General features: G+C 39.9%; 1 pseudogene; it reads right to left on the bottom strand.

Moving 5' to 3' along the window:
* Nucleotides 1-10,020: 10,020 nt before the first annotated feature.
* LOC128050094 (serine/arginine-rich splicing factor 3-like) lies at nucleotides 10,021-10,511 on the bottom strand (annotated as a pseudogene).
* Nucleotides 10,512-14,881: the final 4,370 nt, after the last annotated feature.

Here is a 14,881-nt window from a genome sequence, read left to right as displayed (position 1 = left end):
AATCTATCACCTAAATGCAATGCTTGATCCTTGTTTGGGTCTTGAATTAAACAAATGAAAAGCTATAAACATTATTCAGACAATTGGGGAAATTTGAATATAATATTTCTGCTGCTGCTGCTGCTAAGTCGCTTCAGTCGTGTCCGACTCTGTGCGACCCCACAGACAGCAGCCCACCAGGCTCCCCCGTCCCTGGGATACATAGTATTAAATTTCTTGATTGTGGTAATGGTATCATGTTTGTGTAGAAGAGTGTTTTTATTCTGTGTGGGTGACCTATGACGTCGGCAATGATATAGATAGATGATGGTAGGACATTGTGACAGATGTTAGCCCTTGGACTAGAGGATGAGCACTCTGGTTTTTTTATTTCTTCAGTGGCTCAGTCATGTCTGACTCTTGCGACCCCATAGACTGTAGCCCGCAAGGCTCCTCCGTCCACGGGATTTTCCAGGCGAGAGTACTGTTCCAGGCGAGAGTACTGTTCCAGGCGAGAGTACTGTTCCAGGCGAGAGTACTGTTCCAGGCGAGAGTACTGTTCCAGGCGAGAGTACTGTTCCAGGCGAGAGTACTGAAGCTGGTTACCGTCTCCTTCTTCAGGGGATCTTCCAGGCTCAGGAACTGACCCTTCATCTCCTGCAGCGCAGGTGGGTTCGTTACCACTGAGCCACCTGGGAAGCCCTGCTGTGCTGTGCTTAGTTGCTCAGTCGTGTCCGACTCTTTGCAACCCCCTGGACTGCAGCCCACCAGGCTCCTCTGTCCATGGGATTCTCCAGGCAAGAATACTGGAGTGGCTGTCATGCCCTCCTCCAGGGGATCTTCCCAACCCACAGATCAGACCCAGGTCTCCTTCATTGCAGGCAGATTCTTTACCATCTGAGCCGCAAGGGAGGGTCCAAAGCCCTGAGAGTTGGGTGTTAGTTATATTGTGAGGTGTTTTTTTTTTAATCATCTCAAGCTTTGAAATTTAACAAACATTTGTTAAGCTCTATGTGCTGAGAGTATAAAGATAAATAAACAAGGCTCTCTTCCCCAGGAAATCCCAGTTTTGTGGAAGAGTTAACATGATCATTGCTGCAGTACCTGCTGGTAGTATAGATGTCAAAAAAAAAAAAAAACCAAAAAAAAACACAGAAAATAAGGAGGAAATTTTGTTATCGAAAGTTATTATCACTATAAAAACTCAAAAATAAAGAAAAACTTAGAAAATTAAATTCTTATATGCCATCGCCCAGAGGTGATTTCGTCAACATTTTGCTGATTTGATTTCCTTTCAATGCTTACTGTGCATTTTCCATTCTTCCTTTCTCGCTATCACTCTCACACTCTCTAACTCCAGTGGAGGATGGAAATACTAAATTGAAGTCACATTGTATTTTCAGTCTTGTTCTCTGACTCCTCCACCCATTATATCATTGTAGAATCTTTTCCGTGCCATTGAAAATTTCTTTGAAATGTCCATTTTAATGGCTTCATAGTATTCAATTACATTGTTGAAGATTTTGACCATTTCCAAATATTGTCTATTGTAAAGAATTATAATTAGGAAATAATTCAGAGAAAAAGAGTCTGAATGTCAAAGGAAAATGCTACTGTTCATTTGAAAATGGGTGAAATTTAATGTACTCCTTTCATTTATAATGTAGCGTGTAATCCTTATCTAATTTTCCAGTTTATAATCCTTATCTAATTTTCTAGTTTATAATACTGCTATATTCAGGTCAGTTGCTCAGTTGTGTCCGACTCTTTTCGACCCCCTGGACTGCAACACGCCAGGCCTCCCTGTCCATCACCAAATACCAGAGCTTGCTCAAACTCATGTCCATTGAGTTGGTGATGCCATCCAACCAACTCATCCTCTGTTTTCCCCTTCTCCTCCTGCCTTCAGTCTTTCCCAGCATCAGGGTCTTTTCAGATGAGTCAGTTCTTTGCATCAGGTGGCCAAAGTATTGGGCCTTCAGCTTTAGCATCAGTCCTTCCAATGAATATTCAGGACTGATTTCCTTTAGGATGGACTGGTTGGATCTCCTTGGAGTCCAAGGGACTCTCAAGAGTCTTCTCCAGCACCGCAGTTCAAAAGCATCAATTCTTTGGGGGTCAGTTTTCTTTGTACTCCAACTCTCATATCCATACATGACTACTGGAAAAACCATAGCTTTGACTAGACGGACCTCTGTTGGCAAAGTAATGTCTCTGCTTTTTAATATGCTGTCTAGGTTGGTCATAACTTTTCTTCCAAGGAGCACGTGTCTTTTAATTTCATGGCTGCAGTCACCATCTGCAGTGATTTTGAAGCCCAAAAAATTAAGGTCTCTCACTGTTTCCATTGTTTCCCCATCTATTATCTACTAGTGGCATTTTATACTGAAATAACAATATAACTTAATGTAAGCTTATCTATTAATATTATAACTTAATGTAAGCTTATATATTAATATTGGGGCTTCCCTGGTGGCTTAGACAGTGAGGAATCTGCCTGTAATGTGGGAGACTCTCTGGATCAGAAAGATCCCCTGAAGAAGGAAATGGCAACCCACTGCAATACTCTTGCCTGAAGAATTCCATGGACAGAGGAGCCTGGCAGGCCACAGTCCATGGGGTCACAAAGAGGGAACACAACGGAGCAACTAACATTTTTATCTTTTTACATATTAACATGAAATATTTGTTAAAAATATAGATATAGTTCTCCATTTGATTTTTCAACTCCCAAAAGGAAAATTTAATGTAACAATGCACTTCAAGGGAAACATTCTGTAAACATTTGCAAATTATTAAAAATAATTTGCTGTATTTAAAATTTTTCTCCCTCTAACCTTTACCCCTCAAACTTCTCTACTATGGGTTTTATCCCTTTAAATGAAAATTTCTTGTGCATTTATGTAAGTTTATTTGAAAGATAAATTACCGGAAAGATTTAACAGTTAAATTCACCCATCCTTTTGGGAAAAAGATGGAGTGTTGTTTGGAGAAGTTTAGAGAGGGAAGCCACGCACATGCACCATTCATGGGGAATAACAGCTGATGAAACTGTCTTATAGGATGATATAGCAATACCCATTAAAAACTTAAATATGTATAATCATGTTGCTGGGGATTCCCCTGTGGCTCATGGGTAAAGAATCCACCTGTCAGTGCAGATGTGGCAAGAGTCACAGATTTGGTCCCTGGGTCAGGAAGATTCCCCTGGAGAAGGGAATGACAGCCCACTCCAGTATTCTTGCCTGGAAAATCCCATGGACAGAGGAGCCTGGCAGTGTACAGTCTGTGGGGTCACAGAGATTCAGACACAACTTGGCAACTGAGCAACAACAACAATTGCCTTGTTGCTGTGGGCTGAAAGTTTATGTTCAGTCATTTATATACTGAAGCCCTAACCCTCAAAGGTGATGTTATTAGTAGGGGGGTCTTTCAGGGTTGATGAGGTTATAAGAATGGAGCCCTCCTGGATGGAATAAGTGTGTTTACATTGAGTTGGCCAAGAAATTCGGTCAAGTTTTTTCCATAAAGAAGAAATCTCACCGAGCCCCCCAGCCCCTTGGGCTACAGCAGGTTACAGTGAGTTCTGCAGTCAGAGAGAGTTGTCATGCTGATCTTGGACTTCTAGCCTCCAGAACTGTAATAAATTTCTGCTGTTTATAAGCCACCCAGTCTGTGGTATTTTTATTATAGCATCCTGAACAAAGTAAGATACATGTTCTTATTCTTAACATTTTCAAAATGCATACAGCAAACTTTGAATTGTCCTCGGGAGACAAAGAATAAGATGGATAATGAAAACATTAAATTCCCCTGAGTTACACACAAGCTTCAGTCCCCCACATCATTAAAGATTTTACTAAATCTTCTAAGAAATGGCAAAACGATGGATCACAGTGTGATCCTCTGCTTTACGCTATCCCCAAACTGCTCCTAATAGACATGCTGATTAGTGAAATGGCTAAACAGTTAGCAGCAGTGAGACAGAGTAGAAACAAAATGCTTGCATAATCCCCTAAGAGGACAATCCGTCACTAAATAATTAAGGTTGACTGTGGAGTAGATGTAAATTACGTTTAACAAATCCCTTCTGCTCAGCCCTTTTATTATATCATGCAAAATAGATTGTACGGAGGAAGTCTTTCCATAAATGGTTCATGGTGGAGGAGGTGCTAGAGTTTCAATGGGGATTCTAAATGAATTAAATGGTCTAAATACAGAGAAGAGAAAAACGGTAATTAAAAAGTTACCAAGTGGTTGGCCAGTACTGAAGTTTCCAATCCTCTTGAGAGACTCCCTTTATGTTATCTTTATTCCTATAGAGAAATAGTAACAAATCAAGTTGACTAGCTACATTCACAGAACACATTTATAATCATGCAAGTGTCCTTAAGTGAAGTAAATCAAGCTTTTTACCTCACAGAGTCACAACTCACTATTTTCTTAATGAGCAGGACTTTCTATTGGATAGTTACAGCTAGTCCTCCTGTTTTGAATCTCTGAAAATATGAAATGTGTATTTTAGCCTGGGCTTCCCTGGTGGCTCAGTGGTAAACTATCCACCTGCCAGTGCAGGAGACACAGGTTTGATCCCTGGGTCAGGAAGATTCCGTGGAGAAGGGCATGGCAACCCACTCCAGTATTCTTGCCTGGAAAATCCCATGGGCAGAAGAACCAGGCAGGCTATAGTCCATGGGATCACAAAGAGTAAGACGTAACTAGTGATTAAACAACAACAGTTACCTGCTACATTTCCTAAAATTTTTACTTAAGTATATCCAAAATATTACATATGTATGTGTGTGTGTGTGTGTGTGTGAGAGAGAGAGAGAGAGGAAAATTGTGACAGTCCCGGAGTGGGTCAGGAAATTGGAAAAGTAAACTTACCTCAACTTCTAAGGTCTATTTCCTCTAACATACGATGGTTGTTTATGTTCACGATCCTAAAGTTTATGAAAAGAAATCAACACTGTCCTTTTGATGTTACTTTTTATATCAGGATTCATGTCTCATGTTTAAATCCAATTGCCAAGTTAGATAAAATTTATTTTATAGGTACCATAGTGTCTGAAAGCATTTCATCTTCTCATTAAATTATTATGTGTTTTAATTTATAATTTTAGTTGTTATTTTTATATGGAATTCCTTGATGTCAAGTGTTAATTTTTGGAGTATACTTTTGGAGTATAATATTTTTCTTAGCAATCAATCATTGCTATATTATCTTTCCTTTTCCTTTAACAGGCTCAACGTTAAAATTCAACATAATTTATTGAGAGCCAGCTACTCATCTTGCCTAGAGTAGGGAAAATGTCACATAGTTCAGTTCTAGAAGTTCTTCTATAAAGTGGAAATCCCTCTCTGATGACCTGGAGGGGTAGGATGAAATGGGATGAAAGGCAGGCTCAACAGGGAGGGGATAAGTGTATACTTACAGCTGATTCACTTTGTTGTATGGCAGAAACCAACACAACATTGTAAAGCAATTATCCTCCAATTAAAAAGAACTTAGGGAATTCCCTGGTGGTCCAGTGGTTAGACATGCAGCTTCCAATGCACAGGACACACTTCCATCCCTGGTCAGGGAACTAGGATCCTACACATCATGGGGCAACTGAGCCCAAGAGCTGCAGCTAGAGAAAGCCCTAGTGCTTTTTCTGCAACAAAGTCCCAGCACAGCCAAAAACTTTAAATTAATTAAAATAAATAAAAACATATTGTAGAAACGGAAAAAGATATTTCTCCTAAGAAAAGTAAAGTGAAAATCTATAAAGGACTCTCCATGCTCAAACAGGGGGTTACAATTTTATAACTTAAGTAATATCAAAGAACTTAACATTTTAAAAAGTAAAGAAAAATATGTTATGAACATCCAACAATTATAAACATGTTAAACTAGTAAAATTGAACTCTAAATTATGGAATTATAGATTTGATTGTTGGAAGGGACTTTATCAGTTTATCTAATTTAATCCCCTTGTTTTGCAAATGAAAAAACTGAGGTACAAACAAGTTAAACAATTCTTTCCAAAGTGAAAGTCGCTCAGGTGTGTCCGACTCTTTGCCACCCCATGGACTATAGAGCCCATGGAATTCTCCAGGCCAGAATACTGGAGTGGGTAGCCCTTCTCTTCTCCAGGGGATCTTCCCAACCCAGGGATCAAACCCAGGTCTCCCACATTGCAGGTGGATTCTTTACCACCAGCTGAGCCAGCAGGGAAGCCCTTCTTCCCAAAGCTATACAAATTAAATAGTAGCGAAGATGAAGCTAGAAACTAAGACTTCTAGTTTAGTGCCACGTACTGACTACCTGATATGAGTGAGTGTGAAGTCACTCAGTCGTGTCTGACTCTTTGTGACCCCATGGACTGTAGCCCACCAGGTACCTGATATGAGCAGTGTATAATTTATATCCCCCCAAAAACTTTAACCTCAAAAAACAAACAATAATAAATAATACATAAGTAAGTAGATGCTGATATATTAAAAAGATACCATGTAAGAATGCCATTCTCCCAAATGTATACTATCATGTAAGAATCGAATCGCAAGTCTATGTCTGACGCAGGATACAGCATGCTTGGGGCTGGTGCATGGGGATGACCCAGAGAGATGTTATGGGGAGGGAGGTGGGAGGGGGGTTCATGTTTGGGAATGCATGTAAGAATTAAAGAATTTAAAATAAAAAATAAAAAAAAAAGATACCATGTAAAACATGGTTATTTACCTAATAACTATGTTAAACCAACTGTGTTAAAATAAAGTATATTAGACCACAATGTTTTAGGTTATGGCCATCTTAAAATTTAAAACTACTTTATAAATTTCTTGTCTTTCAGTAACTTTCTAGGAGCAAGAGGTAAGGAATTTTTTAACCAATCACTCATTTTCAAAATAATAGCCTTTGCAACACATTAGAGTAGTCAATAATACTTATTGACCATTTTTTACTGTTGGGCCAGAGACTATTCTAGGCCATGGGGATGCAGTGGTTAAACAAGACAACGAAAATGTCTGTTCTTATAGAGTTTATATTCTGAGGAATGGGCATGCACAAGTCTGCACATATGCACACATGCGTGTGTAAGCGTGTGTGATGGGGGCAGACAGAAAACAAAAGCGAAGATATCATAGAGTGATAAGGGCTGTGAAGGAAAATGATGCTGTGATAGAAAATAGCTATAGGCTACTTTAGAGTGGGTGGGCAGTAAAGGTGTCCAGAGGAACTGAGTCCTAAAGGAAATAAAGGGCGAGTCAGGAAATATCCCAAGCCACAAAACCAGACACTATTGTAAGGGATTTAAATTGGAGATAAGGTTGGCACACTAAAGAAACCATAGAAGAAGGAAAATAATAAATATAAGAGCAGAGATAAAATAGAGGCCAGAAAAACAATGGAGAAAATAAACAAAGCCAAAAGCTGGATCTTCAAAAAGAACAAAATTGACAAATTGAGTTGGTGATGGGCAGGGAGGCCTGGCGTGCTGCGATTCATGGGGTCGCAAAGAGTTGGACATGACTGAGCGACTGAACTGAACTGAACTGAAGCTAGGTTGACAAAGGGAAAAAAGAGAGAATACATAACCAATATAAATAAAAATGGGATCATTATTACCAATTATATAGGAATAAAAAGATTATGAGAGTGCTATGAACAATTATATACCAACAAATTAGATGACTTAGCTGAAATGGATAAACTCCATTTATTTAGAAATACAAAACCTACCAAGGTTGAAACCTGAGAACTAACTAGTGATGAGATTGAATCAGTAATCAAAAATCTGACAAAGCAAGCCCTGGACCATGGCTTCACTACCAAACATTTAAAGATAAACTAACACCACTCCTTCTCAAACTCTTCCAAGAAAGTGAAGAGGATGGAACACTTTCTGACTCAATCTATGAGGTCAGAATTACCAAAGCCAAAGACCAGCAAGAAAGGAAACTACAGATCAATATCCTTTATGAGTATTGATGCAAAAATCCTCAATAAGATGCGAGCAAATAGAATTCAGCAGCATACGATAAAGACTAAACACGATGACCAAGTGGGATTTATTCCTAGAATGTAAGGATAGTTCAACATATGAAAATCAGTTAATAATTAATCAATGTACACCACATTGGGCTTCCCAAGTGGCGCTAGTGGTAAAGAACCCTCCTGCCAATGCAAGGGATATATAAGACGCGGGTTTCATTCTTGGATCAGGAAGATTCCCCGGAGGAGGACATGGTAACTCACTCCAGTATTCTTGCCTGGAGAATCCAATGGACAGAAGAGCCTGACAGGCTGTGGTCTATAGGGTTGTAAAGAGTCAGACACGACTGAAGTAACGTATCACAGACGCATGCCCAGACACCTCTCTAACAGAGTGAAGGAAACACACACACACACACACACACACACACACACACACACAAAATTAATTTCCTTCAAGAACTTTTCCTTTGCATTCACAGCTTGGCTAAGTGGTCAGTGCAAGAGGCTTCACTTTTGGCCTGTCTTGGCTTTCTACATGCCTTCCATACTACACGTAATCACTTCTAGCTTTTACTTTATTTTTAACATTTATTTATTTATCTGCATCAGGTCTTAGTTGTGGCATGCAGGACCTTTCTTTGGGGTGCAGGCTTCTCTCTATTTCCCACAGTCAGACTTAGTTGCCTCGAAGTATGTGGGCTCTTAGTTCTCAGACCAAGGATCAAACCTGTGTCTCCCGCATTGGAAGGCAGATTCTTAATCACTGGATCATTAGGGAAATCCCTTGATTTGTTTTTTAGTGTTTTGTGTTTAAAGGTGATACATATTTTATTATACACATATATTAGTCATTCATTTCTTCTAATTTAGTACAATTTTTTTTGCTATTACAGAAAATAATCTTGTATACATCCTGAACATGTCTCCTTGTACACACTGGTGATGATTTCTTCAGAGTATATATCTAGAAGTGAAATTCCTGGGAAGCAGTGTGTGTGCATCTTTAATTATACTAAACATTGCCAGATGCTCTCTAAAATGATTATACAAAGTCATACTCCCACCAGCTGTACTTGAGAGTTTGTTTTCCTATGTGCTTGACATTCTTGGTATTGCCAGAATTTTCTTCTCTGTTAATCTTACAGGTTCACAGTGGAACCACCTTATTTTTTTCCCTTTTTTATTGACACATAGTTGATTTGCAACATTGTACAAAACTCAGCAGAGTGACTCAGTTTTACACATATATACATTCTCTCTCTCTTTTTTTTTTTTGTAACCAAAACTTTAATCCCAAGGATTCTCACAAAACATATTACAAATGACAGCATGAAAAAAGAATCTTGCACTGTAACTCAGTTCAGCTCTACAATGTACCCTTAAACTGGCAGGACATTCGGTATTTTGAGTAGTCTCAAATTTCCAAATAAAGAATGTCACAAAGAGCTATGTATTCTTATACAGCAATCACAGAAGGAACTTACAACCTAAAGCAAAGGGAAACTAACTTCTTTGAAACTTCTTAGATTCTACACCAACTGGACAACCTTTTGTCCAGTGTGAAGACTAGTGGAATTTTTAAACCTCTAATCTAGTTTAAGGGTGCAGCTTTAATTTTTCCAGCTTTTGAGTTCACAGCAACTTTTAAAAACCACTTAACTACAGCTGCATACTGTATCCCAGCTATGTTGAAAAAATCTTCCAATTTTTGCCAGTTTTTGTTTCCATAATCTTAAACATCGACTTTACCTGGGCAGGAGTTAGAGGTTTATTATCAGCCTATGCGAGACTAAAATTCAAAGCAAATTAAATTTTGTTTAAGGGAACATTTTAAAGTAACAATTTTTGATATTACATGCCTCATATGATCCATTTCAAACCATAGAGAATTACACCTTTGTGTGTCACTGTTCCAACAGACAGACAAATGTGAACGGCTAAAACATTTTAAAAATGCACCAAGCTTATGCAGTCTCAAACAAAACTTGAATTTTCTGTACTTACTCCTGTCAAATGAAGTTATTTCCTGTGCATCACTCCTCTTGTAAACTGATCTTCTATTTCCTTTCATTTGGCCTAGATCTGCTGTGAGACCTAGAGAAAGATCAGGATGGCTTTGTGACTTCTCTCCCGGGACAGTGATCTCTCTCTTCTCCTGTCTCTGGAAAGGGACCTGCTCCGGCTGCGGGAGAAGCTTCTCCCGTCTTGGAGATCTGCGTGGAGGTGGAGGACTCCTCCTCCATCTCAAAGGCGGCTACCCCAAGAAGGAGGTGCGCCACGATTTCGACTTCCCTTTTCACCATTGGATAGTTCCACCCTTCTCGACAGCCCCTCAGTGTTCTCTCCGTCTAGCTCTGGGACAGCATCAGCTGCATCTGGGGGGATCTTCAGATTCAACAAAAGCAAAGCCAGGATGGTTTCTAGCAACCCACACACTTCGGAGTGGTCCATAATAGCCAAAAGCTCGTTCCAATTCAGTCTTGTTACCATTGTTTCCAAGATTATCTACATGAAGTTTACAGTCCAATGGACAGGAATCGCGATGCATTTCGAGATCTTAGGTTAGAAATGCAGAGGTTCAAATCCACAGAACTTAAACTTGGTCTTCCCGGTCCTCTCCCGCCAGCGTTCCCAGATGCGCCCGCACACCTGACGTCCACAAAATAGCCTACATTCTCTTTTTAAAACATTCTTTTCCATTATGGATTATCCCAGGAGACTGGATATAGCTCCCTGTGGTGTACCGTAGGACCTTGGTGTTTATCCCCAAATTCCCAGACCAACTCTCTCCCTTTTCTCCTCTCCCTTGACAAGCACAAGTCTGATCTCTCTGCCTGTGAGTCTGTTTCTGTTTTGTAGACAGGTTCATTTGTGCCGTATTTTAGGTTCCACCTATAAGTGATATCATATGGTATTTGTCTTTCTCTTTCTGGCTTACTTCACTTCGTGTGATAATCTCTAGTTGAATCCATGTTGTTGCAAATGGCGTTATTTTCTTCCTTTCTTCCTTTCTTATTTTATGGCTGAGTAGTTGTAGATATGTACCTCATCTTCTTTATCCATTCATCTGTCATTGGACACTTTGGTTGTTTTCATGGTTTGGCTGCTATGAATAGTGCCGCTCTCTTTTTGAATTATAGTTTTGTCTGGATAGTTTTGCGGGGTTCCCTGGTGGCTCAGAGGTTAAAGCGTCTGCCTGGAATGCAGGAGACCCGGGTGCGATCCCTGCATCGGGAAGATCCCCTGGAGAAGGCAATGGCAACCCACTCCGGTACTCTTGCCTGGAGAATCCCATGGAGGGTGGAGCCTGGTAGGCTGCAGCCCATGGGGTCGCAAAGCGTCGGACACGACTGAGCGACTTCACTTTCACTTTCTTTCACTTTATGCCACAGTATCTTTGAAACACAATAAGGCAAAGTGCAATGAAACAACCTATGTCTGTACCAACAATAACCTCACTAGCACTTCTGAGAATGTAGTGAGATTTTACTAATTCAGACAACAGTAACATCATAATTCATACGCTGAAATTATACTTGCACTGGTAGTACATATTTTTTGGCATTCTTTGGCATTGCCTTTCTTTGGGTAATGAGTTTGAGTAAACTCTGGGAGTTTGCGATGGACAGGGATGCCTGGCATGCTGCAGTCCATGCCAGGTCACTACTGAGCAACTGAACTGAACTGAACATATTTTTTACAAAAGAACATACTTTAGAAACTAAACATATAAATCTGGCTCCAAAGAGCATTATAAAATATTTACCTTTACAATCACCTCTGTGTTCAGCATTCAGTCGTGTCCGACTCTTTGCAACCGCATGGACTGCAGCGCACCAGGCTTCCTTGTCCATCACCATCTCCTGGAGCCTGCTCAAACTCATGTCCGTTGAGTCAGTGATGCCGTCCAACCATTTTATCCTCTGTCGTCCCCTTCTCCTCCTGCCTTCAGTCTCTCCCAGCATCAGGGCCTTTTCTACTAAGTCAGCTCTTCACATCAGGTGGCTGAAGTATTGGACCTTCAGCTTCAGCATCAGTCCTTCCAATGAATATTCAGGATTGATTTCCTTTAGGATGGACTGGTTGGATCTCCTTGCAGTCCAAGGGACTCTCAAGAGTCTTCTCCAGCACCACAGTTCAAAAGCATCAATTCTTTAGCACTCAGCCTTCTTTATGGTCCAACTCACATCCATACATGACTACTGGAAAAACCATGGCTTTGACTAGATGGACCTTTGTCGGTAAAGTAATGTCTCTGCTTTTTAATATGCTGTCTAGGTTTGACATAGCTTTTCTTCCAAGGAGCAAGTGTCCTTTAATTTCATGACTGCAGTCACCATCTGCAGTGATTTTGGAGCCCAAGAAAATGAAGTCTGTCACTGTTTCCATTGTTTCCCATCTATTTGCCATGAAGTGATGAGACCAGATGCCGTGATCTTCGTTTTTTGAATGTTGAGTTTTAAGCCACTTTTTCACTCTCCTTCATCAAGAGGCTCTTTAGTTCCTCTTCTTTCTGCCAAGAGTGGTGTCATCTGCATATCTGAGGTTATTGATATTTCTCCCAGCAATCTTGATTCTAACTTGTGCTTCATTCAGCTGGCATTTTGCATGATGTACTCTGCATATAAGTATAATAAGCAGGGTGACAATATACAGCCTTGATGTACTCCTTTTCCAATTTGGAACCAGTCCGTTTTTCCATATCCAGTTCTAACTGTTGCTTCTTGACCTGCATACAGGTTTCTGAGGAGATAGGTGAGGTGGTCTGGTATTCCCATCTCTCTAAGAATTTTCCAATTTGTTGTGATCCATACAGTCAAAGCATGGTCAATGAAGCAGAAGTAGATGTTTTTTCTGGAATTCTCTTGCTTTTTCTCTGAGCCAACGTATGTTGGCAATTTGATCTCTGGTTCCTCTGCCTTTTCTAAATCCAGCTTGAACATCTGGAAATTCTCAGTTCACGCACTATTGATGGCTAGCTTGGAGAATTTTGAGCATTATTTTGCCTGCATGTGAAATGAGTGCACTTGTGCAGTAACCACCTCCATACAGACAGTTATATGTTGGCAGTTACCTCTGAAGCTGGCCACAGTAAATATTCAGTAATCGTTTGCTGAAAGAATAAACGTTTTAAGTTGTAGTCACAGAGCAGCATAGCCCGTTAATGAAGCAGTGGATCTTCTGTAAGCCTCTACTCAATCTTGTACTTTGGTTATAAAAGTATGTTGTGGGGAATTAGACTATAAATCAGATGTTTTCACTACATCTAAATGCCTCCAGCAGGTTTGAATTAATGATGCTTCTGTTGATAGAAATAAGGAAATTTTAAGACTAGGATAATAAGAATCTATTGGCTAGTTCACAAGTAATTCTTTTTTATTTTTCTTACCTTTGGACCTCTAATACCTATTCTTACCACACCCACCCCCACTTCTGACAATCACCAATTTGTTCTCTGTCTCTATGAACTGTTATGTTTATGTTTTAGATTTCACATATAAGAGATCGTGGAATATCTGTCTCTGACTTATTTCACTTAGCATAATGCCCTAAAGGTCCATCCATGTTGTTGCAAATGGCAAGTATTTTTTTTTTTCATTTTTAAATTTGTTAAGCAATCTCAACATACTTGACACACATATTTGTTTGTATATATACACCACATCTTCTTTACCCATTCAGTTAGGTTGTTCACATATCTTGGTGGTGTAAAAAATGTTACAATGAACATGGAGTTGTGTATCTTTCTGAATTAGTATTTTCATTTTCTTCTGAAAATACCAAGAGGTGAAATTGCTGAACCGTATGGTAGTTATATTTTTACTTTTTGAGAAAACTCCATACTGTTTTCAAAGTGACTGCACCAATTTGCATTCCCACCAACAGTTCGGAAGGGTTCCCTTTGCTCCACATCCTTGCCGACACTTATTTCTTGTCTTTTGAAAACAGCCATTGTAGGAGATGTGAGGAGATACCCTACAGTGGTTTTGATTTGCACTTCCCTGATGATCAAGGCGGAGAAGGTGATGGCACCCCACTCCAGTGCTCTTGCCTGGAAAATCCCATGGGCGGAGGAGCCTGGTGGGCTGCAGTCCATGGGGTCGCTAAGAGTCAGACACGACTGAGCGACTTCACTTTCACTTTTCACTTTCCTGCATTGGAGAAGGAAATGGCAACCCACTCCAGTGTTCTTGCCTGGAGAATCCCAGGGACGGGGGAGCCTGGTGGGCTGCCGTCTATGGGGTCGCACAGAGTCAGACACGACTGAAGTTACTTAGCAGCAGCAGATGATTAAGGATGTTGAATATCTTTTCTTGTACCTGTTAGCCATCTGTATGTCTTCTTTGGCAAAGTCTCTTTTTAGATATTCTGTCCATTATTTAATCACATTGTTTGTTTTTTGGCTATTGAATTGTGTGAGCTCTTTACATTTCCCGGATATTAACTCCTTATCAGGTGATTTGCAAAGATTTCCTCTCAGTCCATAGGTTGCCTATTCATTTTGTTTATGGTTTCATTTACTGTGTAGAAGCTTTTCAGTATGATGTAGTTCTACTTATTTATTGTTGCTTTGTCACTTTTGCTTTGGGTGTCATTAAAAAAATTGTACCCAAGACCTATGTCAAGGAGCTTATCACTTATATTTTCTTCTAGAAATTTTATGGCTTCAGGACTTATGTTCAAATCCTCAATCCGTTTTGAGTTAATTTTTGTGTGTAGTATAAGATAGTAATCCCGTTTCATTCTTTAGTATTTGCCTGTCCAACTTTCCCAACAACATTTGTTGTAGAGACTGCCCTTTCTTCATTATATATTCTTGGTCCTTTTATCAATGGCCCCTGTGTGTTGGTCTGTTTCTGCGACCTCTGTCTTGTCCCATTGATCTATGTATGTGTTTTTTCCCCAGTACCCAGTTTT

Source organism: Budorcas taxicolor, chromosome 6, assembly GCF_023091745.1.
Source record: "Budorcas taxicolor isolate Tak-1 chromosome 6, Takin1.1, whole genome shotgun sequence".
In the NCBI taxonomy this organism is placed as follows: Eukaryota; Metazoa; Chordata; class Mammalia; order Artiodactyla; family Bovidae; genus Budorcas; species Budorcas taxicolor.
The sequence above is the reverse complement of the archived record's forward strand: the minus strand, read 5'-3'. Positions and strand labels throughout refer to the sequence as shown.